Below are 22,077 nucleotides of genomic sequence, written 5' to 3' on the forward strand. Positions count from 1 at the left end.
CTTAACCAGTACAACCATTTGGAATGTCCTGAAGAGGAAACGCTGGTGTACTAAGTAACAGAAGTTGAACGGGTGGACCAAAGAAAATAATAGCAGATGACGACAGATACATTGTGAGAGCTGTAAAGCAACAACCTCCAGAGGGCAGGAGTAAACGTACAACAATCTACTGCTGGCAGAAGACTTTGTGAACAAAAGTACCTCTCATTAGCAAGAAGAATGGCAAGGCCAGGCTGGAATTTGCCAAAAAGTACAGAGATGAGCCTCAAAAAAGTTTTGGAAAATGATCTTAGCAGCAAAATAAACTCATAATACAGTCTACCGAAAAATATAAAGAGAGATGCAACCAAACTGATTGGGAGATCGTTCATCATGCAGCAGAATAATGACTCAAAACACACTGTCAAAGCAACAAAGGAGTTCATCAGGGTCCAGACGTGGAAGGTTTTAGACTGGCCAAGTCAATCTCCACACTTCAATGTATAGAGCATTTTACCTGCTAAAGATGAGGCTGAAGTGAGTAACCCGAAAAATAAAGAACAGCTGAAAGAGGCTGTAGTGAAAGCCTGGAAAAGCATCACAAAAGAAGAAAGTTTAGTGATGTCAGTGAGTCACAGGCTTGATGCAGTTATCGCAAGAAAGGGATTTGCAACTAAATATCAAGTCTTATTCATTTTAATCTATTTTAAATTATCTGTTCCAATACTTTTGCTCACATGAAAAATGGGTGGGTTCAAATAAAAGGTGCTATCTTCAAAGCTGTGTATCAAATCCAGATGTAAATACCTGGAAATAAAAGCTGATATGTTGTCTCATATTCATCCTTTGATGTCAAAGCCAAATGTTTTCAGTCTACAGCAAAAGTAAAGGAACACAAATCAAAGAGCACTTACTATGTCAGTCTGTACAGATCGCAGATCTATAGATCTACCTCAAGTGACCTGGAAAAAAATGTGAAGGACAATGTGTGGAAATGAATCAGTTTTAACTAATATTGTCATACATCTAATCCAAGTATGAATGGACCCTTTATACTGCGTGAACAATATGTAGGAGTGTGGAAAACATACAGACAAGGCCTCTAGAAAAACCCATCAACATTATTAACTTTTTGTTTTTGTCTTTTTGGCTTAACCTGTTATTTAGTTAGTTAGTTATGTCAGTTAGTTAGTTAGTTAGTTATGTTAAATAGTTTCAGACATTTATGTTTTGTTGTAATTGTCTGTGTTTCAGCACGTTGCCCCAAAACAAAACCATAACTACGAATTTCATCTTTTGTTTTAGGGTTGAGGGTGTTTACATCCACAGATGAGCCGTTTCAAATTTTAGGATTCACTTGTACCTATTGTCCTTCTCATCAAAACTTGCCGTCTGTTTAGTTTGATAATTAGAGCATTTATGATAAATAATATTGAGTCTATGTGATTTTCATAACTAGGTTGGTTTAAACTGTAAACATTTCACTCTGACTATAATAAATAATGTTATCATACATGCTGTCTTTAAGAAAACTGCATCAGTTACTTACTGTAGGATGGTGTTACCAACCTACCAGTAAGTGTCAGATCTCTGCAGTAGAATCTGCTCCTGAGCTTTGGGACCTAATGTTAATGATAGACCAAACCAAAATAGCAAATCCAGCACCAATTATCTGCAGTAGCTCACCAACAGTTCACTCTCCTGTTAGGCACAGGCAGGGACACAACTTAAATACTGTTCAGCCAGACTTGAGTGTGGATCATGCTGCAAATCTTTGTCTGAACCTGACCTGAATCAATGACCTTGGTAGCCAAACTCAACAATTATTTTATTTTTACTTATTTTATATAATCCTTTTCATTGAGATTGTGAACTCCTTCTACAGAATAACCTGAATACAAGATTTAAAATGAAAAAAAAAATATGACAGATGGAACCAATTTTACATAAAGTTGACGACAGTCTTGCATTAAGAGGAACAGTTACACATACAAATATTTAGGTGTAGTAGTTTCCTCAAATTCATTGTACACAATGTACACACGTTGACATTAACGAATGACAGTAAAAGCTGGAAATCCAAGTCAGGCTGGAAGATTTGTTCGTGTAGTGTAGTAATGTTCACCAGTGAACTTATTTTAGCATTAAATTCTGCAGTACTAAGGCTTGGATTCAAGTTGTCAGCCCTCTGGCATAGGTCAGTGCCAAAAATGGTCAAAGTAAAATAAAAAAAAATGGTTAAACGGCAACTAGCAGCAGGTCGACATGTGAACTGCCAACAATGACTCTCAAAGAGTTTCTACTCCTGGTATTACTTTATGTACCAAACCCGTCTCCTATAGTAATTTGTCTCACATGGGAAGGTTATGGATGTTATTTAGGGTCCTCTTAAGACAATTTCCTCATAAAATCATAACCCCACCCCCCTCTATTTCACCAACATTTGGTATAGCCTAATTTCCCTGTGCTATAAAGAGCTTTGAAACCTCTTTCTTCCTCTTTGACACTCTGTACCTGTGCATTAGTGGTGGGTAGAGTGCAGAACACCGGAAATTTGGTTAAAAGTTGGTAAGTATCACAATGACCACTGTTTTTAGGAAATTTGTTGGATAGACCTTAGATAATTCTGCGTACTATAAAATTTCTGTTCTTGTTTTAAGACGCAAACGATTATAATCCATCATAACAGTTATGTTATTTGAACACGGTTTTGTTGTTAATCAGCATCAAGAATTCTGTCACAGCTTGTGTAATAATGTATAAATCATTTTCTTAAAGAAATTACTTAAATTTAGCACAAAATACTTTACAACTGTCTTGAAATGGAATTTACAGAGATAAAAAAATAAGTATTGTAAAATTAGTGATCTGGGGAATCATACTCAATACCTCCCTATAGTCTATTCTTTATAACTTATTGGTACTTATGTTAAACAATGCACTGAATGGCTGAGTGCTTCTTTTTACACTGTTTTATTTATTGTTGAGTTTGTATAGTTTAATATTGTCACAGGTTTTGCAAATTACCGTGTTAAGTTTACAACAAAGTGATTCATTAGACTCCACAAAGACTAAACCAAACACACATGCCCCCTGTGACCTACCACCATTGCTCTTAATAAAACCCAATCAATTTGGGAAATCTGGCCTGAGATGGATGTTGACTCATTAGTGAATGGTTTGAATTTTTGGACAATCACAAACAATCGTGTTAACTTTTTCAAAATACCACAAATCACATTGGGAGACAGATGATTCACTGATTGCTTAGGGCAACGTAACAACCATGCACAAATAGAAATGAGTTGAAATGAGCTATTTTCTATTTGTGCAGTGTTTCAAACTGAATAATGACGTAACACAGAACGACATCCTGGTGTTTTTATTAGGCTAATACTAACTGTAATAAATGCAGATGTAGTATTTATACATATAGTGTATATATAAATATCAATAGAATATAGTACATGCTCTTTCTGAAAGTCTGCTATTCTAACTTATCACTATGTGTTCAGTGCTATCAGCAACCGGTTTGTTTGTTTTTTTCACCTGCCCCACTGTTGTACTTTAATCTGTGCTAATGGAATGACCACCCACACCACTTAGTGTATATCACAAGTGGTACAAATATAGATTAAATACGTGTATACTGTACCGCTAATCGTGTGCACTAGCACAGTTCATGTGCATTCACACGCGGACAAGTGCATCCACCTACACTTACATGCATGCATACATATTTTACACACTCGCTCACTCATGTACACACATATGCAAACACACATGCTGCATCTATGTGCACAGATAAAAGCATTTTTTAAAATACATTATTTAATTTACAGCAGATTAACATACTCTCATATTTTCATTGCTCTTGGTGGCCTGTGACAACCCTGTCAGCACCAGGGGCTGGCTAAGGGGGAGGTGGATGAGGAGGACAGTGGAAAGGAGGAGGCTTGTGTTATGCTGAGCAGCGATTGGTCGTTGCCATACCAACAGGGGAGGGCCTAAGTCAGAGACTGGTGAGGGAGGAGCTGCAGGCTGATTATAAAACCCTAGTGAGCAGCAGTTTTGCCTCTCCTGAGCTGTCTCCACTGTATCTCAGTCTCTTGATTTAGGCTCTCCTGTTATCTGGTCAGGACTGTGCACTGTGCAGCACTGTGGAGGCCGGAGGGCAGACGGAGGGAGGGCAGAGGGGCAAGCTGTCGGAGGGACCTGTGGACAGGTCGGTCCATTTTCCTATCTTCTGGCCAAGTCAATCGTCCACCACTGTGACAGAGCTGCCTGCATCTTGTGGATTTATCTCTGTGCCACTGACACCTGGGAAGGCAAGGGAAACCTGAAGCGAGAGGCACTAGTCTGCCCCTCCCACCTCCCCTTCATCCCTCTTGTGTGACCTCTGCTCCTTTGTAAGTAGCTCTGCTGCAGCCACATCCAGTCTTCTGTTTCATTAAGATAACTACAGACAGAGGCCCATGTTTTGCTTAGAGAATGAAGCAGTGCTCATTTTATTTTACTGTCATTTTTCAAAGCTCACTGGGCATATTAGATGTCTATCTGCTAGAATTTCACTTTCCACATTACATTAGCTCTTAATCTGTCAACGTCAAAGTCAAAGTAATGAAAAGCAAAAAAAGTTGATTGTGGCAAAATGAAGTTTCCCATTTTATTCCCAATAATCTTTCCATTACATAATGTACAGTAAACATTAGGTCCAGATGTGTGACAGCCACGTTTAAAACTTTATATTCAAATTTGTAAATGTCTTGCAGTAACAACATCTCTGGGCATCTGAGATCCCGTTTATCCACCAACCTACTCACTCATCCACCTCTCTCCTCTCTGATGTGCCTCATTCATTAGTACTTACATGTAAACTGACCCTGGGATAGTAGTCATTGGAGAAGGGCAACTCAAATACACACACTGTCCATATTCCCTGTGCACACAGCACTATTTATCTATTAGGGCCTGTAGGTTGACTAGTGGCTGTCTCATGCGCTGTTTGTGTGCATGTGTTGGCTGTGTATTAGCAGTGTACATACACAAACCGCTTCCCTTTTCCATGTCATTGTCATTCATTGGTGAATCATGCAGAGTTGAGAATGTGCCACCTTAAGTGCTATTGCAAAAAGATGTTGGTGAGAAGTTACATTTCTGCTGAAAGTGTTGTAGGTGCTAAACACACCCAGAAGTCTGAATAAATGTGTTAAAGCATACTACAATTATGTCTTCAAAAGCATCAAAATGATTGTGTGTCGTTGTTATATCACGCAGGCCTTTTTTTTGAATGGTCATTTTAATGCAGGTAGGACATGGGATGATCTCATAGAGAACATTGATACATTGACTTCCCAATGAACCCCGTGTTCTCATAGGCAGTCTAATCACAGCAGAGCAACCTGAACTAGGCACGTCATGCTTTTCCTTTTCTCAACATACCAAAGAGTGACAGTAATTAAGGTGTTTGCAAGGTGTTATCATTTTGTTTCAGTTACCAAAAGTCCAAAGAAGTATAAACAAATAAGGAATTAATTGTATCTGCTCTGATATACACAGTTCCATTATTTTTGCATGGCTGCAAGTTAGAATATAATGATTTAATAACCAGACTTAACATATTTTCTGCACGGGAGCCTGTGTTCAGATGTATCAAAATGACATAACCTTAGCATCTGTATTTTGCTCTTTACTGGAGGTGCTCTGACATCGCACAGGTTCAACATCTCAGTTGTTACCTGTCACAGTACCTGCAAGTTAAACATATTAAAAATTGTGCATTTAAAACACCTACTTAAAAACATACATACAATCTTTATGTTGCTGTTGTATCTATTATTACTTTGTGTATGTATATTTGTCCAAGCTTATTTTTCTGTGGTAAACACCCCCACGACTGTGTGATCTACATGATTACTAAATACAAAAGGAGTAAGATGCTTCTGTTCACTAAACTATAGATATAATAATAATAATAATAATAATAATAATATCATCATGACACCAGCAGAGTCCATGTATATCTGCTTCACATTATAAAATACAGTCATATCTGTGAGCAGCCTCTCAGAATGGTTGTTTCTGTTAGACTCAGACGCATCCATTTTTCCTCAGCATGTGGCTGCTGAGGCAGAATAGTAATGTTTACATAAGCTGCTTATTATTAAGTTCCTGATTCATCACCCAGCCCCGGGCCCACTCAGCCATGATAATGTGAAGATAGACCCTACCATATTCGACAATAGCCCTGGCACCAATATTAAACACCCCTCACAGATGAACAAACACATGCAAACATTCGGTCAAACACACCAAATGGAAAACAGTTTTCATTTCACACAGGCCGTGTGCTGTCTGCTGTGATGAAAAACTGAAAAGCTTCAGTAACCAAGCATCGTTTGTGAAAGTAAACCCACGATCCTTATAATCGGAGAGTCTGTCGTTCCATGAGGAAATGATACTATCTTTGTATTGTGCTGGTTTCCTAAACATTTCAAATATCACTAACATTGTGAATACTGCTTTAGTCACCACTTTCATATTTGTGCGGGAAGCGATTATAGACAGTCAGTAAGGGCAAACGTCAAGGCTTTCTAAAAAAAAAAACCCTGGCAAATGGACTTGGTAGAAATGATTTATTAGTTCTAACTGAGACGTTGGGAGTCTCAGAAATGTAAAGATGCAGCGTATAAGATTTAAAGGAATCTATTGAAGGAATGCAGTATAGTATTTAAAATTAGGTTTTCATAATTATCCCCTGGAAATCAGCACTGTTGCATTGTCTTTGGTAAAATAAGCCTTTGATACCATCATGGGGAGCAGGTCTTCGTTCACACTGCTTCACTGCAATATTTCCCAGAATGAACAAACCACGGTCCTAGAGGGAACATTGAAGCACACTATGCTGTCTATACATAGTAACATTAATACATAGAGCACAGAGCTACTATGTCACTTTCTGTAGTACTGGTATAGTTCATATCACACAAATAAATAAATAAATAAATACAATCTCTCGTCTCCCACGCCTGGCTGGTCCTGGTTGCTCCACCACCTCTGACTCTCTGTGCTTTCCCTCTGGACTCTGTATGGTCAGCAAGTGGATTTAACAGTCTTGTGTAAAGGGTCTAAAAAAACAACCACAGGTATCCTGCTAACTCAACCCTGCAATCGGACAAAACTCCTAGAATAAAGTAGCCTTTTCCCAATACTGAATTTAGTTTGAATTAGCACTAAACCAGCTAGATAATTTCGTTTCTAGATATATATAGCTATCTAAAGTAAGTCTCGATGTATTCAACAATGGCATGACGTACAGTGTAGGCACCGTGGAGGTGGGGTAAGACGGATGGTTGCTAGAGGCCACTTAATTATACACACTGCACCTTTAAATTATGAGGAGTCACAAAAACCACCTGTGAGTTGTTGTTCCACATGACCATCATGTGTGTCACTGACTGCACAGAGTTGAAATAGTTTAGACTGAAAAAGGCTTTAAGACATTATTTCCATCCATCACACCAAATCCAAACTAGAACACATTTCACAACAATACTGTAGTTTTAGCAATTGGTTGTTGATGAAAACATCACATTTACAGAAGCCATAATTAATCCTTCTTATGCTGAAAGATTAAGGACTGAGTTACTGACCATATTTAAAATGTCCTGCATCACCAAAGTTAAACACAGTTCTCTTTGGATAAGCGGCAGAGTTTTTGGGGTCTTCCAGAGCAAAGTCATTAAAAAATTGAAGTCAAATAATCAAAGATGAGTTTATATAAAATCAGACAGTGTTTCACATGTTCATTATCACTTGACTTGCTCAGACAAACCTCACTCACCACCAGGAGACCACATTTCTTTCCTTGTTTCACGTGTTTTTTTAACACTGCATGGCTTTGCACCACTTTAACATCTCAGGTTCCCTTGTCCCATAACCTACTGTACTGTACAACCAGACCCCTCAGGTCCTCTGATCAGTTACCGCTCTCAGTCTAAATCTTGAGCCGAGACAGTAGAGACTTTTGCATTGCTAGACCACGGCAGTTTACCCCGTAGTGTCAGATCTTACCTTTCTGTTTCCTGGATTAGGACTTGTTTTTACATATGTCCGTGAGTAACAGTGAATTTATCGACATAATTGCTCTGATTTGCCTGTTATTTACAGCACTCTATCTTAATCTTTGTTTGTCTTCTTCCTAACTTGTGTCTTACAATTACATTTTCTCTGTGTAAACCACACTGGTCAATGTTTGTTGCTTTTAAATTGGCTCCATAAATAAATTTGACTTGACTTGAAGTAATTCAGTGCCTTCAGTCACAACAAACAGTTGTCAATTACCAACCCTCCCACTTGCTTTCTCATTTTCTCCTAATTCTGCCTCTTTGATTCTCCCCCTTGCTTTTACCCACCTAACCCTCCTTTCCTTATCCACAGTTAGCAGTTTCTTGGCAGCTAAACCTTCAGCAGACACATTGTTATTTTGCGTCACATCACATATTGTGTGGTAACATGTCACCGTCTGCATCATGAGTCACATCTAATGATACTCTGACGTGTGCAATTTATATTGTATTTGTCTTTAAATACAAGGTTTTGAGAAACAAGACACCATGACTGCTTTTACATGCACTTCACTGATATTAAATTGGCTGCTTTCGATAAATGGTCGCTTATACCACTTTTAATCCAAAGCACTTATTTTGACATGTAGCCGGGAGAAGGGATCAAACCACCGACCCCCACCCAGCTGTCCCTGCTTTCGGGTCTAGTTTGAGTACGACATGGATGCCATTAAATTTCCCTCAGTCTTCCCTACATTAATATATATCTCAACTTCTATCTGAAAAACTCCTCCAGATGACATCACTTGGATAAACCTTCAGTTCTGATTACGTCGTCTTATTTCTCATGCTATGGAGTTTGTAATTATGCTCAACCTGCTTCCACAAAGCTCCTCCAGATGACATCGTCTGAACTCCTAATAATGAATAGTGCTAGAAGCACAGCAATATTTTAATATAAGGAAGTCAGAGGGAAGTTTTAAATCATTAATGTGCATTTACACCCTAAACTAAAACCATAAAAAGCAAGTTGAGAAATCAGAATCTAAGAGAAATCAGCTTTTTGGGGAAATTGGGGAACAATGTTGACATGTACTAAATAAACCTGGTCATGCAGCAGAGGAGTAACCTGATTTCTTCTACAGCTCTGAATGATTTTGGAAGCCTGGTGTACAGATGTGACTATATTGACAAAAAAATGCTGCCTTCTGACTTTTCTTTGTGTATGTTTGTGTCGCAGCGGAGTGACAGCACAGGGGGGGATAACAGAAAAGAAGGGGAGCAGATCCACGATTTTCAAAAATCACGTGGAAGTGACTAATTTAGACTTTTATGAGGCACTTTGTGTAACATTTTCTGTCAGACTTTACGCAGACTATGTTTTAAAAATGAGGCAGCGTGGCCCCATTGATGATCTCTCCATTCATTCTTTCACTCACCTGCGTCTTCCTGTCTGCGGAATGTTTTTATCTTGGAGAAAGCTGAAACGAAAAGAAAACCTGGTGGCAAAGAAATTGGCGATCTCAGACAGAACTCTACCTGGGGTCATCAGGTTACCCTAATCCCCTATCGCGATTTCAGAAACCAGCTTTCCCATTTACATGACACTTAAGGAATCAGTTTTCCAGAGAAAGCCGACTGTATCATGGTCACTTGAATCCACGTTAACAGTGGATCTAAGCTTTGGGTTTAAGTTTTTCTGCTTCACCAAATATGTCTTATGAAATACAAAAGCTCTCATATACTGATTCACTGTTTAGCCACAAAACCGCTTTTAGTGAAACTGTTAACATGGAAAAATATGAATCTCAAAACGACTCTCATGACATGAGTCCGTGGTGGGTGGTGTGCTGCACAAACCATGGTGGCCTTCGTCACAATAGGCCGGTTTGATGTTGACCCTAGTGGTGGTGTTGTTCACTCATAGCCTATGAATACAGTAGTCCTACTGTTTACATGGGGACAGGGAGTGACATGTTGAAAGAAACAGAGAAAGGACAGAGGGCTTTTTCTGTTGCTGTCAGTTTTACAGATACTGACACCTTCATTATTGGCATTTTTCAGAGAAAAGGTCTGTTCATTGATGAGTCAAAGACAAATTTTAACAAAGTAAAGGATACAGACAGTTGAGTAAGGGAGAGAAACTGAGGCTGTGTGATGTATAGCCATACAAATGAGCAAAAAGGAAGTGATTGTTGTCTAGAGAGGCCTGACTCCAAGAATGCGATAGGAGGATATAAAAGGTCATCTTTATTATAGTGTCTGCTCAAGGACGAAGAGGAGACAAGAACATGACGTGATATTTCCAACAACAATCATGCAATTTCACGCAACTGAAAGCTGGATTGAAACGGACTGGATGGGGCTGAAGCTTAAGATCAAGGTTGATTTACCGCGTCTAAGCTTCACTGCACAGAGAGATGTCTGGTTGAACAGGTTGTTTGGTGAGGGGCTTCTGGACAGCGTCCATCTCTTAAATCACCCGCAATGCTTAAGTCAAGTTGCTGCAAGTTTTAAGAGTAGAGTTCAGGGTGACACCGTTCTTCACTGCTGACGAGGACCTTAAAATTGACAAAATTAGCTGAATTAAGTTGGACAGAGCTGTCTTTGGCCACAGGCTGTTGAATGGACAGTCTGTCTTCAACCCTTGTTTGGGGTTAATGAGGACATGATCAAAAACATCAACAGCTTCAGGGGTCGCCACAGCAGACTGCGTTCCGCACGTTGATTCGCCATCAGTTTTTACGCCGGATGCCCTTCCTGCCACAACCCTCCCATTTTGGCCGAGCTCGGGACTGGCTCCAGGGTGACCCTTGGTGGCCGGGTGGGGCACCTGGTGGGGTGGGATTCGAACACGTGGCCTTCCATATCCCAACTCAATTCTCTACTACTGAGGCCGCCGATATGAGGACTAACTCCGAGCTAAACGGAGTTCTCTGTCTTGTTGGCTGAACACAGAATCAGCTAAGTGCTCTGCATGGTCCTTTAGTTTGAACGCACTTTTCTGCTTTAATACTGTGTCTAACTCAGAAAACATTTCAATGACTGAAACTACAGAGAAAGTAAGCAACCAGCTGGTGGACAGTACATCAATAACTGGCTAAGAAACTTTTTTTTTTTCTCCAGGGTTTATACTAAAGGATAACTTTTCTTATTGTATTAATGCTATTTTAAACCAACAATGAATTGTCTACTCACATTTAGTGTCTGTCAGTCGCCAACCTGGATTAGTTTATTCGTATATGCTATAGACTATTATAGTGGATTAATATTTGGGAATATTTTGAATCAGTATAATTCCACCAGGGATCTTGTGAAAATGCAGCTGAGTGGTTTCCATTAGATTCCTGTATAAACCAATTCTGTGCTTTCACTAAATTGACATCCATGACAACGACAATATGATGACAGAATACAAATTTAGCATTTTTTGGTTATATGTTTGTTATATAGCCTAGAGTGTATATATTATTAATTGTATCCAATTAGTCTCAGGATGATGGCGTGTACAGACACAGTTGCTCGTGGCTCTCCACAACTGTGCACCTAATCAGCTATGGACTTCAGCTTAACACCTTGGTCACATGTGCCTTTACACAGACTCACAACATCCCTACAATTCCAATGTAGCCCCTATTGTGCAATAACACTAAAGTCTATTCTATTCGATTCCATTTTAATCCATTCTGATTGTTAGGTTTATTAATTGGTAGCTACTGTAGCAGTAGCATAAGATTTGGGATCAATTTGTCTGTCCGGTATGAAATGGCATTTTTCTTCTCCATCTGATTTGGAAGTTCGAGTTGCTTTTCCTCTGATAAAGCCATAACTCCTAAATATAAATGTGTGTAGAGTGCAACCAAAAATAGTAAAACCATTTATTCTTTGCTTATTTCCACGGCTGGCTCGGTTATCAGTCCTTCACTCATGCTCACTAGGAGACTTACCCATTTTCCTGTCTATCTCTGTTTGTTTGTGTGGGCTTGATGTGGACGTAGTCAGAGGTCAGAAGATTGATACAGCTGTGCCACACAAAATGCGAACTTGGAGCCAGCAGCAAGACGCTGAATGACAAAGAAAGACATAGTTGGGCTCATCAGAAGTAAAAGCATCTGCCTGCCGGGAAAGTTAACTCCTGCCTCCACCTGTATATGCAAGTTTTGTGGGTTTTGATCCAGACCTTATCATGAGGAGGTCTGGTCAGAGGAACGTTGGCTGTTAAACACTAATGAAAACAGTTTTTAGGTCTAATTTGTGATGTGTAGTTAGAGTAGTTGTAAGAACCACAAGAAGTAAAACCAGACTCGACCGTGTGACTCTATTTCAGGTCCGGGTAAGGAGTTCATCTACTAACTATTATTTGACAAAACTGCATAATTCACTGTTAGAGTTCATTATCTCCATTACACACTAATCAGCCCTGAACATTTACAGGCCCGATGGTTTTAATGTTGTGGTTAATCTGTGTGTGTATTATTGTTGAAACGTGGCTGGATAATAGCTGCTAAAATTGGATTAGCTGCCACACAGACTAAACACACCAGCTGTTTAACAGTAATTCTCTCTCAGCCACTCGAGTTTCTATGAAGCAGCACTGTTACCACCGTTCATCTCCTTTGGTGAAAATGTGTGTTTGTGTGTGTGCGTTTTTTTTTTTTTTTTTTAGTTTATATAAACTAGTAGAGCACACAGTAATGTAACCCCAGGCTCAAGGTCAGGTTTGGAGCATATAATGAATCTCACACAGAGACAGATGTGTTTCTCTGTCACTCACTCACTCACACACACACACACACACACTCAGTGTATGTGGAATGTGAAAGAATGGAGGAAATAAAAGTTCACGGGATGACATTTTGGTATTTCCTCATATTAAATGAAAGAACTTTTTTCACTTCATATCTTTTTATTCATTTTAATCTACTATTCTATGTCAGGCAGCACTCGTTTTTCAGGGACCTTGAGCCTTGTTCTGATGATAAATGGAATAATATTCACAGATATTAAATAGGAAAACTTTCTATTTATCAGCCAGTTGGCTTCTTCTTGATTTATCATTTGTGCTTTCAATTACTATTTTATGCAAATAAATGAAGAGTATTACCTAAAAAATTAGGCTTTCTATATATTTACATTTGTACAAATAATAATAATCACCTCATTTCATGCTACATTGCCTGTGAAAGAAATACCTATGGAAATGTCTGTGGTTCATATTCTGAACTGAAAGTGTGGCTGCTGTGCAAGAACTTTGCTTGATAAAAAGGTTATGTCAAGAAATCACTTGTTATCGGGAACAGAAATAGCTAAAGGTTACTTTGAAATGGGAATCTGCTGCATGTTTAAGAGATTACAGTTACTATTACAGAATTATACAAATAAAGCTTGAGTGTCTTTTTTTTTCCTCACCCTCTATCTGCATCTCACAAACCCTGTTATCTCCAAACAGCACATTATTTCTGTATATCTGCCATTGCCCCCCTCCCTCCTCACTCTCTCAGAGATCACAGCTTGTGTTGGCAGCTTGGACAGCTGTCAGAAACAGGAAGACGCTGTGCCAGCTTTCACTGGACAAGCACGGCAGTCACATGAAGCTGTGGTCTCACTCTTAGTGGGCTAATGGTCTGCCCTGATAATGTGTCCGAACTGTCTTTCACCGGCCCCTCGGGGTCATTCATTCATTTGTTCTTATCTAAATGTGCAGAGGAACAAAAGAGATTTTAAATCTGCGCACGTGTGAGCTAATCACTCAGTGAGTTAGATGCTGATGTATTGATGAATGCACATTACGGTCATATTTTCAGATGACTGTGACCACTGACCTGTCGACAACAATGAAGCCCATTTAACCCCCCTCCCCCTTCTCTTCCATCAGTTGGCCCCATTCTAAATGAGCGCACATGATGGGAGTTGTGTGTCTACATTTAGCCGTAGCCCACATGGGTCACTGGACCACTGACATATGGCTTTTTACTGACTCAAACACATTACTCCTCAAATCCCCCAGAGGCAGCAATAACTGAAATGCTCCAGTAGATTTGGTCACTGGCCAAAAGGACAATATTTTGTTTGCACTGGGCAGTCTCACATTTTGAAGCTATTCCTTCCCATGCAACAACTGTACAAGTTGGTCAGTGAGTCAGTAAGTACACTTCCTCAGTATCTCAATTTGTTTATCTTAGTACACAGCTATGTGAATTGGATTTTTGTTGAAATGTTTGTGTTTAAACTATAATGTATCCGTGCTTATTTTCCCATTATGAGGTTCACATGAGGAATCCTCATTTCTAACGGTGATGAAGTCCTATCAGAGAGGTAGGAGGAGAACCACTGTAGGACTTTCCCAGAAATACCCACACACTGCCAAACTGAGAATACTGTGATCCACAGTGTGAAAATCTGCACACATACTGAAGTTGGACAGTACTGTTTTAATGAGACGCATAGAAACACAAGTGCTAAAAAACAGTATAGAACTAAAACTTTCCCTACTGTTACTGAGCAGCCAGCTTGGATTTTGAAGACAGGTTTGATGGACTTCATCTGACTTTTCCAAGCTGATAATCTGACTTCAGTTGGTGTTTTCCAATTGAAAATTTCTGAATGGGAACTTCCAGCTTTGGGATTACAACTACAAAGTACATTGCTTGGAGTTTCTGAATATGCGCTAAGTTAAGAATTGAGTATTTGCACTGCCACAACAGTAGTGTTCTTTTTACAGGCGCAAAAACTGTTTTCAGTTGTAACAAAGTACATGTTTAAACTCAGTTTGTAGTAGAGAATTTTAGAATTCGTACCAGGAACATCCTTTTATGTTTTTCAGTAAGGCCAATGAAATATGAAAGATTGCACAGAGTTTAAGAAACAAGTGAAACAGATTGTCATAACTTTAGCACTGTTGTCTGTTTGTGGTTATAGTCAATTCTTAATTTACTGTTTAGTGAATAACAAGATTTAGAATTATCAAAACACAATCCTAGTTGCCAGGAGCATCTTCCTGACTTACTACTTTCTTTTTGCTTAGTTCTGCAGCTACTTCAGCTCAGTAATCCCCAGGTCTATGCACAGCCAGATTTCTCCCAGTGAACTGGTTTTACTGTGTGCATGTAAACATATCGAATGGGCTCTGGCTTCATTTCTGTTTACTACAAAAACAGTATTACATTTGTGATTTGTCCTATTCCTGGGCGACTGTGGCGCAGGAAGGTAGAGCGGTTGTCCACCAATCTCGCAGTTGTTGGTTCAATCCCCAAAAGTGGCCTTGAGCAAGACACTGAACCACAACCTAGCTCCCGGCCAGCTGCACAGCAGCTCCCCCACTGGTGTACGAGTGTCAATTGGTGAATAAGAAGCAGTGTAAAGCGCTATTTAAGTACAGAACATTTCCAAACAACCTAAGTGTCTGTCTGGTGATATTAGATAGTTGCTGATCGAGCACCAAATAAAGTATTACTATCTAATAATATTAATACAGAGTTATTGTGTGTAAGATTGTGGTTGGGGTTTAAATACAGAAACAATACTGAATAAAGTAACAACATTAAGTTATAATATCAAACAGACACAAACTTGTATATTTCATCTCAAAGGCGTATGTTTTGGTACCCACCCATTCACTCAGACCCCCTCTGGTACCAAATGGTTCTCTGGCACTTACAGTATAATATTCACTATGGCCACAGGTTTCCAATGTGTCTAGCTCATAACAACTATGCCAACAGGTAGTGTTGTAGGTGACCTACCAAATCATAACTATGCATGATAATGACTGATAACTCACCTTTCAATGGTAATGTTTGAATTGGCATTGGAAAGTAAAATTTCACTTGACTAATATTTGACTGCATTCATCTTGAAATGCTGTATCAACGTCTTTTGAATAATGCACAACTTTCATTCAAGGATGAATGGGGTGTCCAAAGATTGAATCATGTCAACTGCACTTCCTTTTCAGTTGACATGATTCAATCTTCATATAACCAAACCTGGATGACTGAGAATCTTCACAAAGATGTTGGAGGGTGAAAATAAAATCTGGAAATAGCCTGAAAAAAATGTGCAGTTAACTTTTCGGCTGCTCCTTGCAGGTTGAACAGCATTTTAAGGGAATAAATGCAGCTTATTCATGTTTCACAATGACTCTGTAGTAACAGCTCAGGTTGGTGTGGGAAGGCTACGTGAGCCGAATGACAGAGCTAGAGTGGCTCAGAGGTTCTAATGATATCAAAGACGACTCATTTGAACCACAGTAACAACAGCTCAAGACAAGTCTTAGAAGATAAATAATAAAAATGCATAAAATACCCCAAAGTGTTAGCTTTTCTGTCAGTGCAAACAAAAACTAAACCAAAACCAGGTGCCAAAATGCACATGTTCACCTTCCAATCTCTAGAACAGAAAGTCCTTCAAACCAAACTGTGTTGACAACACAGGAAGCGTTTGAGCTTTAATTACTTTGAAGTTTAAATAATGTCATGTTACTTCAGCCTTTGCTCCTTACCAGGAAAAATAGACACAGGTTCCTTTAGGCCTTTCAGACTTTTCAGCCTTCCAAAAGCCTTAAATTCCCCCACTTATACAGAGAACATGTCAACAGTGTCCTGTCCTGCAGTCAGTAATTGTTTGTTCTTTGGGCTTTTTGTGAACAGGCCAGTGCTCCTGGCTACCGCCCTGTGTCAAATATTTCATTTGTAGTGCAGGAAGTATGTATTTAATTTCAGTAAACACATTAAATAACTGCATTTTAAAGGGTTGCCGTTGGAAGCAATAGTAGGAAAGAAGTGGGTATTACTTCTGAATGACATTTGTAGAAGCACAAACAGAAAATATAGAAACCCTTCTGAAGATGCTTGAGAGCTGCTGAAAAAGACAGAGATCAAAGAGGAACAGGGACAGAGTGGCTGCCTTAGCAACATGAAGTGTGTTTGTGTCCAGAGAGGATCAGAGCCACCGGAATACTGAAGCTTACTGGCACCTCAATTGCAGCTGATGTCACTTGTGTGTAGACAGTGTCACACAACTAGCTTCTTCAGATTGGTAGTAGGTCTGACAATGATGCAAAATACTCCTGATTGGCTGCAATGATCCATAAAAAGGAATATTATACACTATCTAGGACTTTGCAGTGGCAATTGTGTCTCTGTCCCGGGTATGTTGCATTCCGTGCTGTTTTGGCAAAGGTCATGACACAAAAGATCTGAGGAAGCACAAAAATATTTGGAATGCTATTCAGCGTGCAAGCCAGTGACCGAGTGCTCGCGTACAGACGGATTCACAGATTCATCTGAGTACTGATGTAGAATGTTGCTGCTTGACAAGCAACAGAACACATCCAGACAATATTTGTATGTCTTCTTTAACACTGAAGATAAAGCTACAGTCAATTCGTTTTTCTTTCAGTTTTGCTGTAGCTCAGTTGGTAAAGGCAGTTGTCCACGGACCACAGGGTCAGTGGTTCCCGTCCTGGCTATATGTCGGAGTGTCTCTGGGCAAGACACTGAACCTCTAACAGCCCATTCGCCATCTCCAGCTGTCCAGCTGGTCCAAGCCCGGTAGAAATTGGGGAGGGTTGCGTCAGGAAGAGCATCCGGCTTAAAAACTGTGCCAAATCAACAGGCAGACAATAATCCGCTGTGGCGACACTGAACTCACGGGATAAGCCGAAAAAAAATAACAAGTTGTCGATGTTTGAACTTTAATTTTTTTGGTCCCACTTTGAATTGGCCTGTCTCGTTTGCTGACTTGTGCTTTTCAATAATCTTTTAGCAATGTTGCTTGAAATGCTTTTTTCTGTCCTCATGCTGTACCCAGCATTCTACCTGTATTTGGAGCTTCCAGATATTTTTTTATCCTTGATTATGGTGATATTGTGTACATGCATGCCTCTTCAACCTAAAAGCCCCTTGACCCTGCACTCACTATTGTACCTTATACGAGAACGTTGAGGGTCCTCCCTCACTAATTAAATTGGAAATGCATTCTATGGTGTTTATTTACAAGGCTCTCATACAGGCAGAGTGTTTACAATGTAGTTTTAACATTTGCATATGCAAATGAAGCTTGGTAAAACTGCTTTCAGTCACTACTACACATGCCACATAAGTGGAAAGAGATGCAGAAAACGCTGAAACTGACATATTTCATCTCATTTGAAGATTTTTAAAGACTGCACTCAAATATTTGCAGTTCCATAGGTTAAATGTTTCTCTTAATGTAAATGAATAATTGTTTGTGTAAAATGTTCCCTGATGATTTCTGAGACTTTTTGTGATGGTTCCATTTTGCAAGGTTGATATTTTTAGTCACTTTTTGCAATAACAGGGTGAACTTTACCTAGTCAAACTGTACAGAAGACGCTGTGCTCAGTCTGAGTTGACTGACAAAAGTGCGAGTGAAGAACTTGATCCTTATTAGCAAGAAAACGCCTGTTGTTTGTTCATATGTAGTTACTGAAATCATTTGTTGCGCTCAAGAATCTGTCATCCCTTACAAATATTCTCTAATGGTCACAAATCAATACCTGGTTTGCAGACTATGATGCACCTGAATTTACTTTGTGCTCTCTCAAATGATTTGTTGTCAATATACTGTTATATTTTCCAACTATGATTTTTAGATTGGTTTGCACAACGAGAAAGAACAGTGTTTTTAGCCCAAACAAAGTGACAAATTTTTGTGTGACTGTATTTGGTCTGAACCCTAAACAGGAAGGATTGTGCATTCCCACAGTTCAAGCAGTCTTGCAGTAATGCTTGACAAATATTTGAATACTAAGTTATATGAGATGTGCACGTGGGGCACGTGGGGGAGTTTTTCTTGCACTCTTTCAAGGTTGCAAGCAACATGTGAGTGGTTATTCTCACATATTACTATTTACCTTTGCAACACTTCACAGACGCTCTCACAAACGTTTGCCAGGGAGTTGCTAGCAGCTTGAAAATAAGCATGACCCTTGGTTTTCTATGTAATCTCCAACACTAAGCTCTCGCTGATGTGATGCCTCTATAAAGATCACTTGTTAACCACACATAGTGTGATGTGGAGTATTTGTCCTTGTCCTTGTCGGTAAATTAAAGTCCCACTAGAAATGAACTTTAGTTTGTTCAGCCATTGTTGACTTGCTTCAGTTACTAATCTGTTGTCTTTATTAAGTGCTCAGCTCTCTGTCTCTTGTCGAACAAAGACATGCACTCAGAAAGTGATCCACTGATCCACTTCAGTAGAGATTTATGTAGTATCAGCAGGCTGGGTCTGAGTATGGAAACATTAGCTTGTGGTTCCAGTAGCTGCACACAGCTCCAAAGCTGGGGACACCTGCAGAAAGGGACAGAGAGAGAGTGAGACAGAGAAGAGGAAAGACAAATACAGGTGAAAGACACAAAGTTAAAGTCATACAGTGGTGACAAACTAGGGAATTACAGTTGTCCAACCTAGAAGTAACAAACGCATGGACCAGTTTTTCGGCATCACTTTGAGACAGGATGCTCGTAATTTTGCCAATGTTCCGTAGGTGGAAGAAGGCTGTTCTAGAGATTAGTTTAATATGTGAGGTGAAGGACAGAATAAAAAATGTTGGTTTTGGTTTTGTTTTTCTTTTGGTACAATCTTTTTTTCAGTAACAGTTTTGCCTTTTTTTTTTTAACTTGAAGGCTCCATGCCACTCTTGCTGCTACAATGTCATTTTTGTAAACCACTACTACATTCATTAAACAGGTTTCTTTTTTGCCATTGTTTTGACGTTGTATCCCCAATTGTAGATTTTCATTGGTATTGGTACCAACTACCAAATTTCTGGTTACATCACATCCTTAAATCTTAATAAAACAATTGGTTTCCTTACAGTTTTACAACTTTCTACACACACACTCACTTATTCTTGATTAAGCAACATTATGCCGAGTTCACACAAAGTATTTCTGCTGTTTTCCAGTTGTCTCATTTGCATGTGCTCCTTTTTAAATTAACCCAGTCCTTTACACAGGCTATCCGGTCTCCTTAAAATAGCATTTCAACATGACAAAGCTGCAAGCATAAATGCAATCTTTTTGCAGAATGTAACTGCAACTGGACCATATTTTAATAATAAACCATAATAAGGATATGTTTATAATTAACAAAAATGTCTAGTTGCAAAAATGTTGATCAGAAAAAATGTCCCCCCACAACAAATTCTGTCCAGTAAAGTAAAATAAAACTGATTTCGTTTTAACAAAATCTGCAACAGTAACCATTGAAAACATTATTATAGTTGTGCTTAGACACTCGTAGCAGTTGGTTAAGGTCAGAGAAAGTGCAGTGAACTTACAGCCATCACATAGTATTTAGATCCTCAAACGTTTGTCAGCAGGACATTGGGGTGCTTTTCAGAAGACACAGGACTTTTCCACAGGAGACTGGGTTTTCAGTCTAGTGTAAAAAAGCTGCTTTTGCAGTGAAATGATGCACATGATGTGTCATTGAGGAAGCAGTGACAAACCACACATTTGTACTAAACCTGAGCATCTCTATTTGGTGCCTGCCTCTAACCCTGATGTTTTTGTGGCTGCATTTGTGAATGTTAAGCATCAAAAACCAGTGTGAAACTGGTCGGCATTTTGACTCCGTGTAATTGGCGTTATCGACCGGTTTCACAACTTTCTTTGTGGACTTTGCACCTTCTTGCTGCGCTTTAATGGACTGTGGCAGAAACAATTGAGTACCCGGAGGAAACTCATGCATGAAAGGTTATTGGTGACTGTGAGTGTGTGTTTCTCTGTATGTCTCTCTGTGTTGGCGCTGAGACAGATACCCTGCATCTCCCCCAATGGCAGCTGCCATAGGCTCCAGCCCCCTGTAGCCCTGAACAGGATGAGAGGTTACAGCTAATGGATGGATGGATTTTGTTTCTGGTCATGAATGTTATTGTAAAAAAAAAGAGAGATTTTAATAATGCTGTTCAGCAAGTAGAACAGCTCAAACTGTCTCTACAAAGTTTTGAACTCACTTATTTGAGGGAGAACACCTAAAAAAATACAGTAGAGCATCAGTTTAATGAACAGAACGTTAAAGGTCAAGTTTCAAACACATCATATCAACACACCAGTTTCTCTTCTTAGAAAGATAAGAAATGGTCTAAATAGTGATGACACTGTTTCTCTGCTTGCGACACTAAGAGATCTCTCTATGGTTGTTTGCAATGATACTTTTCTTATTTTTAGACTACTGTGTCAATTATAGTGTTTTGTTTGTTTGAACTCCTTTTTATAAATTCTGAATTTCTTCAATACACAGCTGTGCAGAGACAATGGGGGACGTCTGCTGTTACAAAGCCTACGTACTTCCCAGATTCACGGGGAACAATAGGAATAAACACACCAGCAGTTTAAGCAGCATCACAGCATTGATTTCTCTCTGCACAGTGAGCTTTTGATTCTATATTCTGAACTCTATGCTCTACTTTACCTCCAATAGCTTTTTGAAATGTGCAGACTTTGTAATGTTGTGTATTTTGTCCGTTAACAGTAAATGTTCATTGTCAGGTTTTTTTTTTTTTTAGCCAAATCCTGCCACATAGCACTGTGCATTATGTTTAAAACATGAGACAGAAACCCTCAGATTCTTTCTCTGCACTGATCTTGGATTATTTGCTTCCACCGTCACCTTTTGAGCTGCTTCCTTCCCACAATTTGCAGTTCAATTTATGGCTGCCACCCACACTTCTCTGCTTATGTGAATGCCTTCATTATTTTCTCTTAGCTCCTAGGGCTGTGTGCATATATAACACATTTACACGTCTTTTACCTCTAAAACTGTGAACGCACAATTAGCTTTGCACCTTCGTTTAAATATATAATTATTGTAATACTTTTTCACTCTTTGAATAGTTTTTCAAACCATCAGTTCTTTTGACCAAACCTCAGAGGTTTTTGATTAAAAAGAACTTTTCATGAATTAATTGAAATAAATTGCAAGTTCTAAAAAGACTCAGTCATTTGAAATTAAATCAAAGCCAGGTTGAGGGTACTGCAAACCCCTGTATTGACGTAATCGCAGT

The 22,077-nt window shown here is 39.2% G+C and overlaps 1 protein-coding gene across 1 annotated transcript in view; it reads left to right on the top strand.

Moving 5' to 3' along the window:
* Window positions 1-4,049: 4,049 nt before the first annotated feature.
* Window positions 4,050-22,077, top strand: part of cdk18 (cyclin dependent kinase 18) — a 54,032-nt gene continuing 36,004 nt past the window's right edge. The window contains exon 1 of the mRNA XM_067505215.1: window positions 4,050-4,388. The gene's annotated coding sequence lies outside the window, so the exon portion shown is untranslated. The remainder of the gene's footprint in view (window positions 4,389-22,077) is intronic.

Source organism: Channa argus, chromosome 5 (genome assembly GCF_033026475.1).
Source record: "Channa argus isolate prfri chromosome 5, Channa argus male v1.0, whole genome shotgun sequence".
Lineage (NCBI taxonomy): Eukaryota > Metazoa > Chordata > Actinopteri > Anabantiformes > Channidae > Channa > Channa argus.